The sequence below is a fragment of the Equus asinus genome, chromosome 20, assembly GCF_041296235.1.
Source record: "Equus asinus isolate D_3611 breed Donkey chromosome 20, EquAss-T2T_v2, whole genome shotgun sequence".
Taxonomy (NCBI): Eukaryota; Metazoa; Chordata; class Mammalia; order Perissodactyla; family Equidae; genus Equus; species Equus asinus.
Window position 1 is genome coordinate 34,915,647 of NC_091809.1, and position 21,438 is coordinate 34,937,084.

A 21,438-nucleotide genomic window follows, 5' to 3' on the forward strand; every position below is an offset into this window, starting at 1 on the left:
CATGGCTTTAGCACTTCTGATGGGCCCTTTACCTCGCTCCTCTCCCCTGCTGAAAAACGGGGGAATGAGTATTAGGAACAGCGGAGCTACTGAAATCCTGGTCTCACAAAGGTAGATGTAAACGCTTGGGTCTAATGTGCACACCTGGGTGAGCTTGGGCAAATTAGGAAAGTTCTTTGAGATTCAGGTTTTCATCTGTAAAATGAGAATAATGAGGTTGTGAGGCTTAGATGACAGAATACAAGTAAAGTTTTTAGCACAGAGGCCACACAATCCAACACAATACATGGTAGAAGTAGTTGGGGTGGTAAGAATATGAAGTTGAAGTGGGACTTTAGAGCAGAAAGAATCCTATGGAGATTTGACCCTGATTTCAAGATTTTCAACTTTTCTACGTCCTGTAACTTTTTTTACAAACTCAGTTGGCTGGCTCACTCAGCATGGATAAAGTCTATATTCTGAGATAGGACTGCTTAGAAGGCAGGTGTTGGTTCAGTAGAGTTCCTCAGAGCCCTCTCTAATGGAGTGCCACTTAATGAATGTTCTTGGCTATTCCTATTCTGAAAAGACATTAAAGTTATAGATGCATTTTGAAAAAATAGGTGTCCCTTTAGTGCAAACATTCTGAAGAACAATTTAAAAGTTTTCCCAACTTCACAGTCCCACCAGCCAATGCTGGGACATGTTTCTCCAGGCCGGTTCAGAAGAACCCAGCTCAAGAAGCAAGAGGTGACTGCTTCTGGTTTCCATCCTTTGAAAAAAGGTGGCAGATATATGCATCTATTTTGTTTACTTTCTGCTAGGCACAAGGAGGTCAGAGGGAGCAAGGGGACCCAGGTTGTACCGAACCTTGTCTTGGTTCAGGAGCCCACTCAGCAGACCTGCATTTCCCATGGAAAGCCGACATACCTCATGGCTGATCCTTTTCTTTTCCCATCTCTTTAATTGTACTGAATCCCAAACCATTGTTCAGTCTCATTACTGAAAGTTGAGCACAGAGGCCAAAGCCTGCGGCTGTGTGTGCCTGAGATTAAGACTTTTATCTGATCTTCGACAACTTGCAGAGGAAATCCTGTTCCAAAACTCAGAGCCCCCAGCGAAAGGTTGCCAGCAGTTCTTCCCTCCCACCTGTGAGATAAATCAGGACACCTGAAATGCTAACACGGGCTCATTGTTTATAAATATAATAAATTCACTTCCTGTCACTCTATTGATCCCTTCCTACTTTTTTTCTTTTAAACACAGAGCATAACAAAGTCTCTTGGCAGAGCCCGGCTGGGTGTCCTTAGTGTCCTCCTCCACAGCAGGTCACAAAGCAGAGGTGCCTGCCTATCAGAGGACTCTCCCTGCAGGTGAAACTCAAATTGCTGTCCGGGTTCAGGATTAGGAGTCACATGGGAGCCCGGCCAGCGCTGCGTGAACTGCGTCAGGCGAGGGCAGCCCTGTCATCACAATGGAGGCCCGATGCGGTTGGATCAGAGAACACCAGGTAGAAGGGCTGTGCTCTGGCGGTTGGAGCAGAGGCCGTGGAGGGTTGTAGGTTCCTTTCAGTTCCCCCGCCCCACCCGCTAGCCAGGGGGCTAATTGCCTGTGGTTTGTTTTGCCGGGTTTGTGATATCCCACAGCATGCTGTAGGGCATGCAGGCTGACTTGGTATTCAGGTAAAGGTGGCGATGTCCACGAGGGTGGCGGGGAGTGGAAACCAGATACTCCCTGTAGCTGAAGGAAGGCATCCCAAGACAGAACGTGCTGCCCTGATTCTGCTCCTTTCCCCACCGCTGCTCCTGCTATCACTTCCTTTACTGCAAAACAGGAGCAGATCTCTTTATCAGCTAATCCACAAGGGCTGGGCCGGGTGCCTGCCAGGAATACACGAGAAAGAGAAGGCACAGCACTTGCCTGAGGGAGCTGATCCTCACAGGGGCCGCAGGAGTTACGGAAGAAGTGATGTGAGAAAGACGTGAGAGCGCAGGCAGGTACAGGAGCACCGCCAGCGCAGGCCAGAGGGGAGGTCTCCTCGGGGATCTGCCACAGCCCAGGGGTGTGCTTCAGTACGCCCGCCGCACAGCAAGGGGGCGCACAGACAATTCCTAAGGCCTTTTGGGCTCTGGCATTCCGTTTCTGTGACAGCCCCTGCCAGATAATTCTTAAGGATGAATCCGGACCCTGCCGCCTCCTAAGGGAGACTGGAAGGGCCTGGCCTCATCAGCTCCCTTGTGCCAGGCGCAGCCACTCCGCTTGTGGGGAGACCGAGAGGCGGGCAGCGTTAGCTCCCTGGAAGGAGAGTGGTGGCATCTGGGGCTGCACCGTCAGATTCCTCTCAGAGGAGAGAGCTGCTTTTTGTTTTGTTTTGTTTCAGCCTGTGAGGAAAATGAACTTGCTAGTCAGTATGGAACTGCCCTGAGGGGAAGTGGGTCCTGGAAGGGAACCTTCACTTCTGCCCGGGGCAGGCCAGAGAAGAGAGCAGGGATGGTGCTCTCTCCACGCCTTCAACTCCTTACCGCTCTGCTTAAACCAACGAGAAGCAAAACTAGGCCAGGCATGGAAGACAATGCCCATTCTGCTCTGAGATGGCCATGGCTGGCGCCTGTGACAGGGGCTGCTGGATGCAGTGGCATGCTGGAATGGGCTCATCTAGGTTTGTGAGAGCTGACTGCCACGTTCTTCCCTACTCCACAATGAGTGACATCACCTCAGTAGCTTGCAAACGGCCACGTGGGAGTATTTACACCGTGGAAATAGGTGAACGCTACACAAACCTGGAGAGCTGGTTGTTAAACAATCATCAGCACACATGGTTGGATGGACCTTCTTCTTAATCAAATGGGGACTTAAATCCAGACACGGGGTCCTCAGGCTGCAGCAGGCCAGCTTCTGAAGCCCACGTATCAGCTCTCTTCACAGCCACCACCGTATACCTAGCACTTGGATTCACCCAAATCTCGGCTGACTTCATCACACCAAAGGTTTGAACCAGGGCCTGTCCTGCTGAGATTAGCGTGCAGGCATCCGAATTCCTTCTACTCTTCCCCTTGGGGACCTAAAGCAGTTTCCTGTGGCTGCTTTTCTAATCTATAAGCTGTAAAATATCTAATATTAGCCACTATCCATTTAGGAGCTACTCATTGCCAGGTACAGAACGAAGCACTTCGTGTGAGTTATCTCATCTAATTTCATTTTCACCATAGCCTTATGAAATAATCTCCTCCTTTTATGGTTTAAAAAGGCGAGGCTTGGGATGTTACCCAGCTTATAAGTGGCAGAGCTAAGAACTGAATTCAGATCTGTCTGATTCCAGTGTGCTCCTTCCAAAGTCCATGCTCTTTCTACTACACAACATGCCTATGGTTAATAACATTATTCTTCCTTCTTGAAAATATATCCAAGTGATATTAACTCTAGATAGGACCTTCAAGTATGGCAGAGTGCCTAGGGCCACGATGCAATCAGTATTACCCTTCCCAAAGATGAGCCACCCTCCCCCACAGAACACACTTCCTCTTCCCCCTGCTCTAACCCAGCCGTTGTCCCTCCCCTCCTTCAACCTCTACTCAGAAGTTACTTCCTCCTTGAAGCTTTCTCTCATTAACCCCACCCAGTTGTGATCACTTCACCAACTTTGCTTCTCCTCAAATACTTACACTTAAATTTACACTAGATTTCTTTTGCCTCATTTTTACAACTGGAGTTCCTTTGGGTCTTCTTCATTAAGCAGTAGTTTATCTCTCTCTTTTGTCCTTCCCACAGGGCCTGGCAATGAATGTTGTCCACAGGGGCCTCTTGGGGTTGGCCTCCTTTGCCTTTGTCTGTGGGTCTATGAATGGCCTGCTCTTCCCATCCACAGCAGGGTGCAACGGCATTCTCCTGATGATCTGGCCAAATGAGTATCCTCCTTGTTCTGACCAAAGACACCATTGGTATGGAGCTTGGGCAGGAGGTCAGGAGAAAAAGCCCAGGCCACTTCTGTGTCACTCAGGGACTCTCCTTTCCAGCCTTAACATTCAATGAAACTTCTGAGAGGACTTCTTTTGTCCAGTCTTGGGCCAGACAAGGACTTGATTCTTTCTAAGAGGGTCTTAAGCTTTCCCATCACGTCCTTCCTACTTCCTGCTCCCTTAGATTGACTTGAAGGTTGAAACTAGCAATGGAGTAGGAGTTTAGGGCTGGGTTTGAGGAGATATCTTTCTCTTTAATCAATGCTGTTCTGAAAGGTGTGAATACATAGGTGACTATGAGTGGGTGTTAGCTGGGCAGGATGGGGCTGAGACAGGAGTTGGGATACAGTTGCACATATTACTAGGTGTTTCGAAAGCTTCCAAGTAGACTTAGAGTAGAGGCTGGACCTTTGGTCTTCTGGAAGAAGATACTAGTAACGTGGTAGAAGCAGCTGGTCTGATTTGCATTTGGGAAGCCAGAGTGTTTCAGACAGCTCAGCTGATGCAGAGAGTCATTCCTAAGAGGGCTTCCCTGGCTGGTTAGGACTTCTCCCTCCTCCCAAACTCCTCTCTGGCCTTGTCCCCTAATCCCCTGTGCCCTGGACATGCTATACTTCCTCTCCACTATAAAGGCCCAGCTGTGGTCCTCAGACTCCCTGCTTCTGCCCTTCTGATGCGTTAACAGGCTTTCCTCCCGCCTGGCCTACCACTTTTAGACTGGCACACACGGTTTTCACAAGACGGGTTTTTGTGGTTTGGGTTTTTTTCCTTCATAAGTTTGCAGCTGCTAGTTTTGAAACCACCAGCCCTGAGGCAACTCAGTCAAAAAGAGAGCAAGAGAGAAAGAAAAGGAGAGAGAATAAAAGAAGGGGATGACAAGAGGTCTTTCTGTAAATCATGTATTACATTCAAAGGCCTGTGCGGCAGTCTCGCCCTTGCTTTGCCTTCTCTGGAGGCTCCAGTTAGTGCAAGGCTCCCACAAACCGTTAAGGTCGCTGGGCATTTGCCTCAGGTGGATGTGATGAGGTGTGCTCCGAATTCCGGAGCCCCTGGCTGCTGTGCTCACAGGTGAGTTGTGAGGGTTGAGACTTTTGGTTATGATCTGAAGGGGACCTCCAGCTTCCTATACTGCTTGAAGGTGTGTACATGTGTGGATGTATCAACACGTGCATGCTGAGGACAGGGAAGAGGGGAGGGGGAGACACAGGAAGACCCTGATTGCATTGTCAAGTATTATGTAGGGATTGTGTTCAGGCCCATCTATGGGACAATTTTCATATGCAAACACAAGTATTTGGCTGAACACAGACTCGTAACAAGAAGAGGAGCCAGAAACAAACAAATCCAGAAAAAACTCTTCACATTCAGGTGTTCCCTTCCCCCTCCCACATTCACTTGCATTTGTGGCAGCTAATTATAGTTTTTATCTAAACCAAGAGAAGACCTAGCGTCACAGCCTAGAGTCATACCACTGGGCAGAGCACTGAGGCTTGTCAGGAAGGCGAGATGTCAAGTTTATTTTGGGTGGCTTTTGCGTGTCATCTATTTGCTGGCATTCCAACTTGAACCCCAGTTCTCTGTGGGCCTCACAAAAGCACTTTTGCTGGTGGAAGAGGGAGAATCGTGGAAAGAAAATGAGAAATGGTTGGTCCTCCAAGTCAGGCCTGCTTTGACCAGAGAGGGCAGGGATCAGTCTGGGCTGTGGGGAATTTCACAGGAATACGAACAAAGGAACGTTAACTTCTGTTTGTGCCCCTCCTAGAACAATGAACCCATTGCGATCTAATATCAAAGTGATTTGTGGTCATGTTTGCCCTCACCCTTTCTCTCTACTTTCTCCTCCCCAAATTTATTGGGGGTCCCTTGAGCGCTTGAGATATGTTTTCTTTGCATGACCTGTAGAACTACCCAGCACAGTGAGTGCTCTGCATGTAGTAGGTGCTGTATAAATGCTTAGTTAATGCAACTGAACGGAACACTGGTTGTCATACTCTAACAAAAATGTGTACTGATTTTCCTGTCATCTACAACACAAAATCCAAATTCTCTCCAGGCTGGCATAGAGGTTTCTGAGGGTCAGGCCCCAGCCGTTTTCCAGCTCCGCGCCTGCTGTCCCATGCTTGCGGCTCTCTTCCTACCCCGGCACGCCCTTTCCCACGGTCACGCTCTGCCATGCTCTTCGCTCTCCCTGGAGGGAAAATTTGTCAGGCAAATTCCAAGTCACTTTAAAAATTAGCTCCATTGGTACCTGCGCTCCGTGAAGCCATCCCCGACTCCCAGCCCTTTCCAGCACACCGAGTTGTCCCTTCAGTTGGTCTCTTGTGACACTTTGTACAGACTATTGTGAAAGCACTTGCTCTTCTTGAGTGTGAATATTCACTTATGCCTGCTTCCTTCAGGGGACTCTGAATTAATCAAAGCCAGGGTCCAAGTCTTATGCGTAATTGCATCCTCAATGCTGCACACTGCCCAGAACTAGTAGGCGCTCAATGAATGTTTGATGCTTAAATCATGAAAGAAACAATGCGCTCCATTCGTCCATTCCTTAAAGTCTGAGGCAGAGTCTTACTGTACCTGTCCTCCTTCTTTCCTTCTCTTTCCCACACGTGGCCACCTCCGGGAGCTTAGCACAAACGTGGTGCCAGGAATGCAGTTCTTTTATTTCCATTTCTGGAATGTCTATATTCTTGTGCACAAGTTCCATAAAATGACCCACAGCCACTGCTGCTCACCACGTTTCTAGGTCTCCAACATTTGTAAAGACATTGACTTAGGCCCTTTATCACCCAAAGATTTAGACACCCATGAAGATGAGCTTTCCTAGGTCACAGTGTGCCTCCTCCATGAAGCCTTCCCACACTAGCACAAACCCACAGCGATTTTTCTTCTCATCTCAATTTTTTCGGTGTATCCAGCTTATACTGCCTGATCTCCCACTTGCTCCCTGTTGTCTTTAATTGCTCCACTGCTGTTTTGGACATGTATACAGTTGTCATGGATATTTTTCCTCCTGATTCTTTGGAGACTTCCCCACCCCACGGTTCACAATACTTGATATGTGGTCAGAATGCAAGATGAATGACTGTGTTAGCTGTTCCTGCGCTGACTTTCTGCGCTCTGCGTCACTCCCCAGACTGCGTTTTCCCAAGGGAACTTTACCTCCTCTGACTAGCTCCTGAGCAGGCAATATTAATTAGCAATATCTCAATGACTAGAATTCCTGTTATGGAATAAATCTCCAATAATTTACATGTTTTCCACCCACATAGTTGCACTTTACTGTGAAAGCCATACTACTTAGGCCCTCGGTTCAAATATTGATAAAGATTGTAAAATTGAGGCCAACGTAGCTAAGTAGGCCAGGTGGTTTTTTGGTGTTTACAATCACCAAATTGGTGTCTCTAGCCTGCTCTTCTCCCCGTCTGAACATCCTCATCCTGCACTCCTGTGGGGGTGCCCTCCCTTCTCTGGGTTGGGCCTCTCTGAGAAGCATCCCTTGACAGCTTCTCCTTTGCCTTCTCGCCTTCCCCTCCCCCACACCCTGTCAAAACTTGACAGGTTTGCCATATGCACAGGACCTTGCTAAGCTAAGCTCTTATAGTAAATGCAGTCACTCAAGTCATCTCGCTGGGTAACTTGCATTTTGACATGAGTCTCCCAGAAGCACAAAGGAATAAGCTCATGGTGACCATTTCAGGCAGACGGGATACTGGTGATGGAGACTTCTGGGGAATGAACCTTTCAGAGCCTCCCACCACGGCTACCTGGGATGTCTACATCTTGGGATGCCTACATCTAAGGTCAGCTGTGGACAGGGGAGCGGTCCCCCATCCCCTCCCTGCTCCAGGATGGTCACAGGGTCTCTGACTCTAAAGCCACTTGGTGGGGAAGGAATGGAGGTCTCCTCAATAAATACCTGGCCTGAGTTATCTGACTTGGAATTCAGGGTGTGGAAAGTCATCCAAATGCCTTCATTCCCCAAACCGAACTTCTAGAGAGTCTGGAGCCGGCAAGTTTCAGATTCATTTGCGTCAACATGTTGTTTGGTTAATGCAGCTGAGCATCTAGGCCCATTTTCTTAGAAACAGGAAATCCCAGTGTGCCAAGAGTAAACAGATCCCAGCCCCCAAAGGTTTGAGTTCATTTAGGAACTCCCTGACCACAAGGGTCTGTGAAGCTGTGTGCTTGAGCCAGGTATGCTCTCCTGCCCATAATTGATCTCGCACAAAGGGATGGTCTTTCTGCAGCTCAGCAGCTGGAAGAGCTGTGAGCCTGAACCATGATCTAGGGAGGCTGGGGATAGGCTAAGGACAGGATCCCAATGTCAGACATAAGATAGAGGAGTATCAGGGGTCTTTTATAACTCAGCAGGCATTTCCCCTGAAATCCCCACCACAGACTCTTCAATTTTGGGTGCTTCCTTTTTCATTCTTTATATCTACCATAGGAGCAGGGATTTTGTCTGTTTTATCCTCCATTCCATCCCCACCATCTACTACAGTGCCTGGAATAGGAGGCACTAAATACATATTAGTAGAATGAATGAATGAATGATTAAGTGGCACCATGTGAGTCAAAGCATTAATGAAGGGCTTGACCATCCCAGTTCTGGGAGACATCATGCAGATGTTGCTGGTCCTGAGGGGCTCACAGAGAATTCTTGCTCACAAACTGGTCAGCACCCACTTGGGAAGGACAGACTCTACTGAAGCTGCCGGGAGGTTCCAACTTCTCAACATTTCGTTTGTTGAGCAGCTAGGTTAGTCGGGGCTGGAGAAGAAGAGATGGTTGGCTGGGTGGAGGGGGAAGTGCAGGGGGTGGCCAGATGGGCTCCTGCTGCAGAGAAGTCCCGCTCCCTGGCCAGACAAAGAGCCCTCAGAAAGCTACCTTCCCAACCTCCGCCACACACGCAGAAGGCGGAGAGGGCCTGGCCTCGTTCTGACGAGGAGCCTGGCTGACCGTGTTGCTGTGAGGGGCAGAGGAGTGGCAGGCAGCTGCCAGACGCGGGAGTCTCTGAGCAGTAACTGCAGAGCCTGACAACGGAAGAAAAGAGGTAACTCTTCTATTATTAGTAGTTGCTTTCCACGTATGTGTAAGCCAAACAGCTTATGAAAGAAGAGGCCTCACGGTAGCAGGAAATTCAGAGTTGTGGGTGTCTCTGTGCTATCAGATCAGGTCCCGGGTTTGCCTGCAATCAATCCAGTGTCGGCTGGGCTTCCCAAGGAGGTGAGCCAAGGCCGCCCCGCCTCCCCGTGCCTCCGGCCTATGGGCCTGACGACTCCAGGGGGACTCTGTGACTTCCTTCACATCTACATCTTGACATTTCACATGGGCTCATTTCTAAAACCTATAAAGATTATTTTATTAAAATAACAAAGAAAGAAGTCTAGGCTTGTTACAAAATGCTATTCCAGGTCCAGAAGTTGGGGAGAACCAAGATGATACAAACTATTCAAAAGCCCAGCATTTACCATTCATTTAATGGTTTACTGTACATCCTTTAGGAGTACAATAACATTTCATGATACAGGAAAATATCCATAATTTAACAGTACGAAAATAAAAGGAGTTCACAAAACAATATGGTTATGGTTATATAAAAATAAGACATCTGTATCTATATATTTTCACTAGGAATACTGGAAGGAAACACACCAAAATATTAAAAGGTTGTTTTCTGGGTTGTGAGCCTATGGGTGCTTTTGCATTTTTCTTTTGTGATTTTTCTGTATTTTCCAAATTTTGTACAAGAGTGACATATTACTTCAGAAATCTTTATTTAAAAAAATACTTAAAAAATAGATAATACACTTAACGAGTAAAAGAAAAATTTAAGCCAAAAAACAGAGAAGGAAAGAAGTAGCAGTATATTTAGCATAGGCTGGCCAAGGAGGCCGATTCTCCCAGCGCTGGATGGATTTGGACATACCTTTCCTTCCCGTCCCTGACTCACCCTCTCCCCTCCTTTCTCACCCTGACACAGCCCTGCTCATTCAACCGACGACTGTGCAGTGCTCCAGTCGCACCTCGCTTTCCTACAGCACCTGCCTGCCCGGCGTTCCTTCCTAGCTTGTCCCAGGAAAGCAAGGGAGGCCCAGGAAGCAAAAGAGATGTGCACAAAGGCGAGGGTAAGTCTCGGCTTGTCACTCAAAACCACCCGAGTTCTCTCCAGTTCCACAGAGCTCATCCTGTCTGCATCCAGACCCCTCACTGCCTTTGTGTAAAGCATCCTTTGACAGTTAAGTAGGGAGATTCCAGTGACTTCCAAATGCCACAGCTATCTGAAATTGGGTGCCTTAGGCTCCCAGGGGAGTCTACTAATTCAAGGTAAAAATAAATAAATTACAGTACACATACGTACGCTCACATACATTTTGTACACATCGATATGTATGCATGTGTGTGCATATATACACACATACACGTCATGCACGTATATGTACGAGAAAGGAGGGGAGAGATCAAGTGCACACACACTCCTCCCCCATTTGCCCTCACAACATTATGAAATGGTATATTTTCTTCATCTAACTGATGAGGAAACTAAGAATCTAAGAGGTTAAGTGGCATGGCCGGAAGTGGCAGAGCTAGAATTTGAACACAGTCCCGCCTGTCTCTACAGTCTGGGCTCTTTAGCAGAGAGCCTCTCTCCTTCCAGTGTTGCCATCCCGGCAGCCTGCTGTGATCGCAGTGAGTCCCGAGACTCCATAATTACTGGGTTCGACTTGGCCTCCAGAATAACCATGACAAAATTTGTGGAAATGTTCACAACAGCTCTTTACTTCCAGGTTCTGAGATCAGAAACGGAAGTTTCAAAATACCGAAAGTTCGTTTATGTTGAACATACTGCTTAGGCTAAAAGCAGGAAGTCCAAGAAAGCCTGATCTCATGAGGTTTTTCAGCCCAATTTGGATCCACATCTGCACTTCTGGATTTTCCACTGAGTCCAGCCTCAGCTGCTCAGCAGCTCCTCCCATTTCACTGACTCTCCGCCTCCAGCATGGGGTGCTGATAAATAAGAAAATCTGCTGCTATTAACTAAGATTTACCCCGCGATTGGCCAGTTGCAAGGTGGTGAGCTGAGATAGGCTGTGGGGGGAACAACTGAAATTCGAAAAATATGCAGGTTTCTTTTTGTAAAGCTGAAAAAAACCCCAAGCCCAAACAAACAAAAGCTCTAAACAATAAGTCATCCAAACAGCGGCCTCTGTTCTTGTCTCCAGGTGCAGGAAACAAGTGGAAAGGAATCTTGCCACCTACTCCTTCCCTCCTCAGACCTGGTCTCCTATTGGTCAGACTCCAGCCGGGCTGGGAAAGGAAGGGAAGGTGACGGCGCTCAGTGGCCTGCCTTAGAATGCCAGTGTTGGGGGAGCCACAGAAGGTTGGAGAGAATCATCTCCATATCCTGACTCCCACAGTGTGAGGAATTTTGGAGAGCAAGTCCCTCATGTTGTGGATGAGGAAACTGAGTCTAGCAGAAGTTACAGGATTTGCTTAGGGTCGCACATCTGGTTGACGGCAGGTGCTGGCATTGGAACCCGAGTCTACCGCATCATGTTGCCTCTGTTTTCAGTTAGAATAGCTGCCCCTCCTATGTCTCAGCAGTCAAATGAGTCAATAGACATGATAGAGGTTTTAAGCGACAAAGTATAAAGTGAATGTTAGCTGGTACAGTTTTACCTATTCCGGTTGGTGGGGTAGACAGTACAGCTGATGCTATCTTTAATTTGAGTCCCTTTCCATTCCAAACATTGCATTATCTGGGGATGCCATTTTCTATGAGGCTTCTCTGCGAGAAGGGTTCAGAGGCTTCCAGGAACACCTCCCCTCCGCCACCATCCCTGGCACCACCTTAGATGTCCCTTTGGGAACAGCTGGAGGACTTTGGATAATAAGAATCCACAATGCATTGCGGTTTGGGCTTCTTTACTCATGGTCTGGAGCATATTTTCTTGAAGCATAATTTTGAATCAGCCACACCCAACTGAAACAACCCAGGAGAGGTAACAGACCGCATCGTAGGGCCCCCCCTTTTCAGTTTGAGGAGCTCAGGCACCCATGGGTTACTGTCTCGCCTTGTAACCCTGCTCAAACTGGGTGCAAAGAGGCCCAGCATGACACGGTTAGTGGCTGTGTGACCTTGAGCCAATTATTTAATCTCGTTGGGCCTCAGTTTCCTCATCATAAAACGGTACTTGCCACGTATACCTCATGGGTTGGGGTCGGAACTAAAAGAGATGTTTATCAAGTGCCCCGTGCACACGTGGATGTGGGCTCCCCCCACCTCCCCTGCAGTCCAACACCACCCCTTAGGGTAAAGCCAAGGACCCAAATGTCTTGGAAGAAGCAGCTCTGAGCCCCAGAAGAACTGCCAGAATCTGGAAGAACAAGTTTTCAAATTTGCAGTACACTTTTTTCTTCCTTCGGAGGAATTTCTTACACTTAGCAATCATTAAATAAATACCACCTTATAGCAAAACCTTAATGAGTCTGCTTTCCTATTAGAGAGGGCCTTCTGGGATTTTCCTCTCTCCTTACACAGGTCCTGTACTGTTTCCTTAGCCACATCACAGGTGCACATTCTTCGCTGGGTACTCTGGCTTGGGGTGCACTTGGAGCAGGGGTGAAGAGGGCAATCTCCCCCATCCCTCGAAGTTGCAGTGGGAGGAAACAGGGCCTTTCATGTGGCGGGGTCAGGCATTCTCCCCAGAGCAGTACGTTCCCCGGAAGCCAAGCCGGTGGGCAGAGGCCGAGGCCGCCGCCGTTTCCTCCCCACCTTGGAAAATTACACAGAGTGCCGCTTTGCCCACTGGCTGCCAGGCAGATGGCCTGCTGCTTTCTGAAACTGTCCTACCTCCTTGGGATGAAAAACAACAATGTGCCATGCCCACAGTAACGAGCTTGCCCTTTCCTCTTCCTCCTCCCTGCACTGGAAAAAGCACAGGATCTGTAAACAAGTCATTAGATTCGAGATCCTGCCCAATTTAGACTCTTTGTCTCAGTTTTCTCCAGAGTAAACTTGTGGACACACCCACCCAAACCAAGCAAAGCCCAGAAGGAATGCAGAGCCCTGTGGCCAAGCTAACCACAGCTGACCCCACGGTGCCCAGGGCTCGGCGCACTCCCTGGGCCGGGAGGGAGAGCAAGGAGCCCAGAGAGCATCAGCTCCATCAGGAGAAGAGCAGTGCGCCCAGACTGGCGACCAGCCAGGACCTCAGTCTTGGGGTTCAATTCCCCAGCACAGTTTTAATTTTGGAAATGCCTCCCCAAAGTATCAAAAATCAAAAGTCCACCTCCTTTGAAGTCTGGCAAGAAAACCCCCAAGATCAGCTTCTCTTTTATTCCTGTACTTCCGGTACAGGCAGGCTTCTAGAAAACAGAGGTTGGAGAAAATGAAAGTCAATGCCAAATACTAACCAGACAGAAGAGTAACTGCTTTTCCCCACGGCCCCCCACCCCCAGCTCTGGCATTATGGGCTGGGGAAGTGGGCCCCTCTCCTGCTGCTGAAGATCTGTTTATTCTGCACTCCATAAAGGGAAACCAGGCCCTTTTCTGACATTTTGGCTTGGAGGGGGTGGGGAGAGAAGGAGGTCTAGAATTTAAACTCAAAACCAGATCAACTTCTCTAAATCTCCTGGTGCTTTTTCTGTGATTCCTCAATGGGCCACATTGTGAGAATCAGGCTTTCAACTCTCCCAACCCGCGTGCCTCCATCTCTAACAGTCTGGCTCCTAACCCCTACGAATGCCATAAACTGCAATGACCCCTTCTTGACTTCCAACCGTGCCAGTACTCCCAAGATGGAATTAGGGACAGATGCGCTCACAAGCAGCTGGGCAGCTCCCCGGTCCCACTGCACCAGCAGGCTCCCTCTGCCTCTCTGGCCCGCCAGCAGGGAATTCTCTGCCTATGCCCGAAATCTTGCTCTCCTGAGTGGACGGTGGCTTCCTTTAAACAATGAAACACGGAATTTCCTCTGTCCTGGAAGTGTTCCGCTTGTCATCCATGTTATCCTTATCAGCAGACCACAATGCAGTGAGGGGAGGCCCCAGTGTGCTCAGGACCCATGGGGTATCATTGCAAAATGTTTTCTTCGCTTTTTCCTCTGCCTTGAATTCAAAGCATGACCTTTCCGAGTGGAATTCAATCAGGTCATCTCTCAGATTCCCCAGTGGGGAAATAGAAGTAGCACAGCAAAGTCTATTGTTTCCATTTCGAGAAGGTAGAAACTCTGTTTTCTCTCTATAGCATCCAACTAAATGAGGTGGGATGAGGGATAGTGGAGGTAATAAAAAGGCCCTTAAGAATTGTTTAAGATCTTGGTAATAAAACACAGCCTAGATCTTGGCATTCCCTCTCTACTTACGTAGCCGGTTCTCAGCAAACGTGATCGACGCCTCAACTTCTTCAATCGCTCAACACGACTTTCACTAGTTTGGATGCAATTCATTTTCTTTTTGGACAAGTTGGAAATAGATTTTTTTTTCCACTTTGAACAACAGGAGAGCAATACAGTTAGGAAAAGGGGAGGCATGTGGGAATACCAGAAGACCAAAGGAACTGCAAAAATAAACTTCTGTTAATGTTAACACTCTTGTATTCCAGGGCAGGAATAATTAACTGTATATGTTTAGTTACTTAGCAACCCCGAGCTCTTATTCTGAAAAGCTCAAAATATTTCACGTATGTAGTGAGTACAGTCTTTGGGATCAGGACAGCTACATAACTTTTGGCAAGTCTCTTGAGTTTTGTCTGCCTCAGTCCCTTTCACTGGTAAGTGTGTCTAATAATGACAGGTTCCATGGGCTGTGGTGGGAATGAGGTGCTAAAATGTATTTAAGTGCTCAGGACAGTGCCTGGCTCATTGGTAACTACTCAGTAAATATTATTATTATTATTATTATTGACATTACTGATACCTCCTGCCAAAGTTGTTGTAAAATAATAATGAAGGAAAGGGCACAGAAATTCCAGAGAAGATCTTGAAAGCCAGTCCCCGTTCTTAACCTCTCTAGAGTCTCAGATCAGAGAACTTTCTCTGAAATTTTGGCAAACACCAGATATAGATAGCATGCCTCTTGTAGGCGTTTTTGTTGATCTTGCAAAATGCTTTTACGGCCATCTTTATTACATCACTTCAAGGTAACATTATCATTGGCAGAATCTCCTTGTTCTGCAGTGGAGGAAACCAAAGCATGGAGACCCAGGCCTGTGCTTAAGGACAGACAGCACTTCCCCTCAAAGCCAGCAAGCACAGCTCCCAGAGCTCTATTTGGCAAAGAGCTGCCTTGCTTTGCCAGTGAGGAGTTATACCAACGGAGACCACGTGATTCCACAGGCTAGGATTTTGAAAGGCAGAAGTAAGCCTTCTAGAACCTTCTTGCCCTTGAAATTTCTGGATGCACTGCACATGAAAAGCATATAAACCAATATATATGTACTGTATGATCTCAGTAAAACACTAGTCTGATAATATCTTCAAAGATAATTGTCCTCTCACAATTACACTTTACTTGCCTTTACTGAAGAAGAGAGAGGCTAAGAAAATGGCTTATGGACCCACCGATAATGCCTGGAGAGACTATGGACAGAATGACTAAGCATGTGACGGTTAATTTAGCAATGCTACGGAACAGCCATGCAGGAAGGCAGCCTTTTCAATCATTCACTCATTCACCAAAGACGTATCAAAGACCTATCCTCTTTCATGCTTATGCCTGTTTATCATTCGGGGTTCAGCCTAAATGTCACTTCCTTAGGGAAGCCTTTGACCTCCGAGCCTAGGTTAGGTCCCCATATTAGACTCCTGTGAAGCACCCTGGACTTCCCTTTTCACAGAGTTCTGCACTTATAATAACTGGCAAAATATCTGTTTTCCCTGCTTGACTATAATTTCTCTCAAAGCAGGAGCCTTGCCCATCTTTTTATACTACTATATCTTAGCCTCTGGCATACAGAAGGTACTCAATAAATACATGAATGTGTGCCAGGTGCTGAGGTCTCAAAGACAAACTGCAGAGTGACTGACCTCAAGAGCTTACAGCAAACATTAAAAACCCACACTGAATAGACCATTCATATGACCCAGCCATCCCACTACTGGGTATCTACCCAAACAATTTGAAATCAACAATCTAAAGTAACATATGCACCCCTATGTTCATTGCAGCACTATTCACAATAGCCAAGATATGGAAGCAATCCAAGCGCCCATCGACAGATTGGATAAAGAAGATGTGAGATATATATATATATATATACAAGGGAGTACTACTCAGCCAGAAAAAAGACAAATTCATCCCATTTGCCATAACATGGAAGGACCTAGAAGGAATTATACTAAGTGAAATAAGCCAGTCTGAGAAAGACAAACATCAGATGATTTCACTCATATGTGAAATATAAACAAGTACTAGGACAAAGAAAATAGTTCAGTGGTATCCAGGGGAAGGTGGATGGGGGGTGGGAACAGGGGGTGAAGGGGAGCACTTATGTGGTGACAGCCAAGAAATAATGTATAACTGAAATCTCACATTGATGTAAACTAATATGAACTCAATAAAAAAACAAACACACTAAGATGCTTAAGATGATGTCACAGGAGTCACTAAATTACCATGGTCACAGAACTGTATTCTACACACACTCCCTCGCCTCATTCCAGATACAACCTGAAAAGAACGAAGGTGGAAGATTTCAAACTGAAGAGAGATTTTTCTGAAAATGCGTGGGCCACAGAAATATCAAACTAAAGATGGACTCTACACGTAATCAAGATGGGACTATTAAAAACTCTAACTGGGCATTTCTAGGGCCTGTGGGTTGCTCTGGATTTTACCTTTCTGGAGGGCGAGTGTGAGTGAGAAGCAGGACCATGATGCTTCATCACCCCTAAAACCATTATGGAGAGTTAGACTGCAGGAATCTTTGCCTTATTTTCTCCGTGGCATCCATCCAGCCTGGTCTTAAACAATTCAACTCAGAAATCTATGCCACAGATTCAGTGACAGACACAGGACTGACCTTCACAGTAATATCAACCTGAAGACTTCCGAAATGAAAACCCCCATAGTCTGCTCATTAGAGAGGCCTGGTAACGAGGTCAGACCTCCCTTTGAGAAGGACTAGGGGGCGTATTCCTCACAGTAATTCCAAAGCCACAGCAGGTACAGCTTGTCATATGTTCCTATTATCCATGGGCAATGGCCACGAAGGAAAGAGAGAAATTGCATCATGTCTTGGAGACAACAAACACGTGGACCTGTGTGACAAAATGTACCACAGGACAGTACCAACTGAGGGACCACTCACTGGACGAAAATTAGGGTTCAAAGACCACCACTCTAGCTAGTTATTTGCTAAATTAAGTTGCTTTGTTCACATTTATACTTAAGGAGAAATCACCCTACAATGAGTTATATGAATCTGGGAACTAGAAAAGCCAACTATCTATTAATATGATGGAGCCCTATGATATAGGAAATAATATTCATGGTGGCATAAGGCATTAGAGCTGAAAATGACCTTACAAAGAACTTAACACAATGCCAGTATTTTAAAAATGGAGAACCTTAAATCATTACGTTGTATAGGATTCTCTTTGGCCAAGGTCATTTTTCCATGAAAAGGTATCCAGAAAAAGCTCACACCTTTCTTTGACAGTGCAATATAACTTAATCATAATCTGTGAATATCTTTGTGATAAATTCCACATGCCTCCACTTTATAGAAGGGAAAAGAAAGCATTATATTCTTAAACGTCAGTATAGAATTGATAATGAAGCTGGGAGACTAGATGGTAGCCTTAGTTCCAGCTCCAGGCCAACACTGGCCGTACCTGGGTAATGCTGGACATTCACTATCCATTTTGTTTTGCTTTAATGTTAGTCCTAAGAGTAAATGGAAACGTTGGTCTTCATGTAGACAACACATTGCTGACTCAGATAAGAATAATCCGTGTGAATATATCCTCCAACTGAATTCAGATTTTGAGACATTTTTGACCTGAATTACATAGACTTACACTGTCTGATGTAGGAGCCACTTGCCACATGTGGCTGTTTAAAGTTAGATGAACTAAAATCAAATGAAATAAAATTCCATCTTTGCAGAAAGCCCTGATAAAGACGGTCTTCTACTTTCTTTTGCCTTTAAGATAAGATTAAGAAAGTTGAGAAGTACTTACGAGGTTTCCCAAATCTCTTATCCCAAAAATCATGGAAGAGCCATGTCTCTCATGAAGCTTCCTACTCATCAACGCTTTCAAAAGAGAGATGTTTGAGCCTTCTACAGCCCAAGAAAACATTGTTCCCTTCTACCTAAATCAAATCTAAAACCAGAAATTTAGAATTACTTGAAAAAGATTAGAAAGTGTTACACTGGCTAATTCCAAGTCTGTAAATGTTTAAGCAAGACATAGGGCAGAGTGAAGACGGAGGGATGCTGAGTTTGTCCAGAACCTTTGTACAACCCAACCTCACAAAGAGACACCACGGTCAAACAAAAAGAGTTTCCTGCAAGGCTGCATGTGCTTCTGTTATGTGAGGCGGTCTTCATAACTTGAAATATATATATTTGAGATGCTAATCTCTTTACCCTCACTCCATGGTTTTGGTGTAGAAAAACACAGAATGCTCCTTTGATGCACCATCAAGATCTTGGTAGTCGTTTGATTTCATGGGGAAAAAAGCAGTAAGCCTGCTCTTAGCCAGGTTGTGGCTCCTAAATTACACAGGTCAGTATCTGAGTAGCTCAATATCCAGACCCGTGGACTTTAAAATCCCAATTCTGTTGGCTAGGCATAAAACTCTAATCCATAATTCAACACGTTCAGGAAAAAAGACCTAAGGAGAAGCTCTTAATCTCAATCCTAAATGTGTGGATGAGCAATTTAAAATGAAAAGGGTCACTTTATTTTCCTTTCTTTATCTCTTCGTTACTTAGCTACTTCAGTGTGGGTAGAATATGGACAAACGCTCTTCCTCTTCGCTTCACTTCTGGTCACATAATCATATTTGGTTGTGTAGTGCAGCATGGACTACAGATGCAACCTTTCCTAAAATATTGATGATGCATAATGACAACAAAGACTAAACCCGCCTTGTGTAGTCTCATTACATGGGAGAAGAGCTGCCGACTTCAACACTAGCAGAAGACCATCTTCAAGTCAAATTACTTTCTGTTGCCCCTTCACTCACACTGAAGTCAGTTAAACCTGACAGTAGCTTCAACACAAGACAGACCATCACAGCCCAAACTCACTTACAGTCTTTGATCATGGGAGTTCAGTTCTACAGTCCCTCTTAAGTTGGAAAACTCTTCTTTCTGGAAGGCGATGGTGAAGCAGAGCTTATAGAAGAACTGAAAACTCTATTATCCAGCTTCAGGCCTGGCCCTGTATTCCCTTAACCTATTGCCGCCAGGACACTGAGAAGATAACAGAGGAGATGGCACAGGCGAATGTAGGGGGAGTCAGTGGGTGTTTAGGTGTTAGATAGGTATTTTAAAACTATTCAAAAGGCAATTTTGCAGAAGATATGTGTTTTGTATTCTAGGAGGGCTCTTGACTCTTTAAAAGCAGAGATAATCCTAAAAAAAAACTGAGTAGCTTACATTGGACAGGAGAATTTTGTTTCTCTGGTGTTTTCAATTTCACACAACTCTCTTTATCAGCAGCACAAGCCTGGCATTCCTGAAGCTGCACTCATATCCTGCCATCAGTTTTTACGTAAAACCCCCATTGATTGGGGTGGGAGTTTCATGAGTAGAACAATGGCCGGATATGAGGGAGGGAAAGGAAGAATAGGTGATGTTTGGTCTGTCCTGGTGCACTGGGAGGGGAGAGTGTCTATATGGGCAGAGATGTGAATACACAGCTAATTGACGAATTTAGCCAAATGCCAGTAAGTCTTTGGAATCATTAAAGCCAGAAAAAAGCAACCCAATGAATTCAATTTAAGCAGCATTTATTATCCGTTATGTTCAAACACTGACCTGGATGAGAATAATAACTAAGATAATAATAACTAGCATTTACTCGGCACTTTATAGTTACAAAGTGCTTTCACACCCACACTTCTTTTGATTTTTCTAATTAGTCAGTAAGGCAGGTAAAAAACTTAATATTTCTTATTATTACTATCATTTCTATTCTTATTTTATAGATAGGAAAGGAGAAGATTAGAGAAGTTAATATCTGGCTCAAGATCACACAGCAGGTTTAAACCCAGATTTTCACACTTCGGATTGCACATGGCTTTCATGGAACCAATCTGCCACCATCACGATGACTTGCAAAACACTCCAGCCTTTCACTGCTAGCTTTAGTACGATGTTTGGGTCCCCTGTCTCAGGCAAGAAGCGCCACACAGTACACAGCATTCCCACTTTACATTGTGTGCACACAAAGTTAACACTTTGTAACTCCAGCTGACTGAATATTGCTAACCAGCTCCCAACAATGAAGAGACGAGGGTGATCTCTCCTCAGAAAAAGTCCAAGTGAGGCCCAGAAATGGAAATGTTGCTTGATTTACAGTTGACAACAAGAACAACTGTGTAATGAGCCACCCAATAGTTAGTCATATTGCAATAATTAATTAAAGCTTTTCTCCAAGAAGTTCAAACAACTCTTCATTCCAGACTTTTACCAAATCCATGGGAGAAGAAGACTGTCCTTCCATTAGTCTTAGTCATTTTGGGTGGATGGAGAAGCAGATGTTAAGAAAGGGAGAGTAACTTTCCCAGTGTCACCCAGCTAGCCTAAGAAACCAGGAGCACAACTCAGATTGCCCAAACCCCGTGCCACTTTAGCACTTTAGAGGGACTTATACAGACACAGAATGGGTCCTGTCCCAGGGGAGCATAGGTCTGCTTTGTCAGTGTCTTCTGCATTTAGTGCAGAAGTGTACCCAGGTAGGTTCATCATCAAAGCTTTTTCATGACTATGAGGAAGCAGATGGAGGATGAGGCTTGCCATAACTGCAGACAACTAGCTCCCTCCAGTCAGAGGGGAGGTGAAGGTAGTGTTAGTATCTGCAAAAGGTCATGCCACCGGTTCCATCTCCAATGAGACTGACCGCTCAACTGACAGCTCATTGATGCTGACTGGCTGCATTATGAAGGACACTTATGCTCCATGTAACACTCCCCTGACCCTTCCAGAGGACCTGAGCTCAGAGCCACCCTTCTCTCCTGGTGATGGACACACGAAGGTGCCCACCTTCAGTGATGCCTGATTTTTCCACAGGAGTTCACCTTCACTGAGGCATCCATCTCTTCCTTTCCCCTTGTAAATGTGCTTGTTTTGTGCACACTGGTAAAACATTCTCTCCTGTTTCAAATTATTTTTAACAATTAAGCATGCAAATGTCTACGCAACATTTATTAAATTTCTGTGGACATTTAGGAGTAAAAAGGATGAACCAACAAGAATCCGAATCATCAAAGAGCTCTTACAAAACCAGCATTTTGAGCCTTTAATTGGAAGTGAATCAGAAACAGG

The 21,438-nt window shown here is 45.9% G+C and overlaps 1 protein-coding gene and 1 long non-coding RNA gene across 8 annotated transcripts in view; one reads left to right on the forward strand and one right to left on the reverse strand.

Moving 5' to 3' along the window:
* FLI1 (Fli-1 proto-oncogene, ETS transcription factor) overlaps window positions 1–21,438 on the reverse strand; it is a 122,668-nt gene that overhangs the window by 78,509 nt on the left and 22,721 nt on the right. The gene's annotated exons all lie outside the window — the stretch shown is intronic.
* LOC139041074 (uncharacterized) lies at window positions 1,264–16,493 on the forward strand. Of its 3 annotated transcripts, none has more exons than XR_011495608.1 (3): window positions 1,264–1,489; window positions 9,919–10,063; window positions 16,106–16,493. It is a non-coding gene; the product is annotated as an uncharacterized lncRNA (long non-coding RNA). The 3 variants fall into 3 exon arrangements; XR_011495610.1 differs by lacking the exon at window positions 16,106–16,493 and adding an exon at window positions 10,724–12,409; XR_011495609.1 differs by lacking the exon at window positions 1,264–1,489 and adding an exon at window positions 2,831–2,966.